This window comes from Aplysia californica, unplaced genomic scaffold (genome assembly GCF_000002075.1).
Source record: "Aplysia californica isolate F4 #8 unplaced genomic scaffold, AplCal3.0 scaffold00703, whole genome shotgun sequence".
NCBI classification, from domain to species: Eukaryota; Metazoa; Mollusca; class Gastropoda; order Aplysiida; family Aplysiidae; genus Aplysia; species Aplysia californica.
Genome location: NW_004797973.1, coordinates 222250 through 223012, shown reverse-complemented (window position 1 = coordinate 223012; position 763 = coordinate 222250).

Below are 763 nucleotides of genomic sequence, written 5' to 3'. Positions count from 1 at the left end.
AAGGGCGAAAAATCTCGGATGGCCCGTGTGCAAGTTGCGCACGTTAAAGATCCCTTGGTGGTCTAAAATCGATAAGAGTAGGCTTCGGCCGCCAGCCGTGCAAAATTCAAAATTTCCTACCAACTGAAAATATTGGCGTGTCCCGCGCGCTCATATGACATATGCAGTTGCGAGCGCCGTAAAACACTTTACAAAAACAAACAAAACCAACAAACAAACATTGGCTCTTCATTCATTTCTCCTCTTGGATGCTCTAAAAAAAAATAAAAAAATCATGACGTATTGTCTCGGTGTTTCCCCATCATCAGTCTGTTCAGGCTTTCCAAAAATAAATTCCTCTACTGTGGGGCTATACTTTCCTCTTTTGTCACACCCACGTATACATACATAATTATATGTATAAATGTTTTTAAAATATACATGTATATAATAATATATATAAATACAAAAATATACGAATACAGTGTATAAATATATATATATACATACATACATACTTACATATATTTCCTGTGAGCTGAGACCAAGACGCTCAACTCAAAGCTGTATGTATGTCAAGTGTGTCCTAGTCCTAGTAACTACATTTCACAACCCAAGAAGTACACTAGATCTACTCAGAACCTAGTTTAAGGAAACTTGACATTAAAAAAATGTTGAGCGTCACACAACAGGTAGATCTACTAAAGCTTTCTCGAATCTAATTTTCTTCGCATAATATCTTGATGATGACGATTCCGAATAATCTTACGGTTTTGATAGAGCA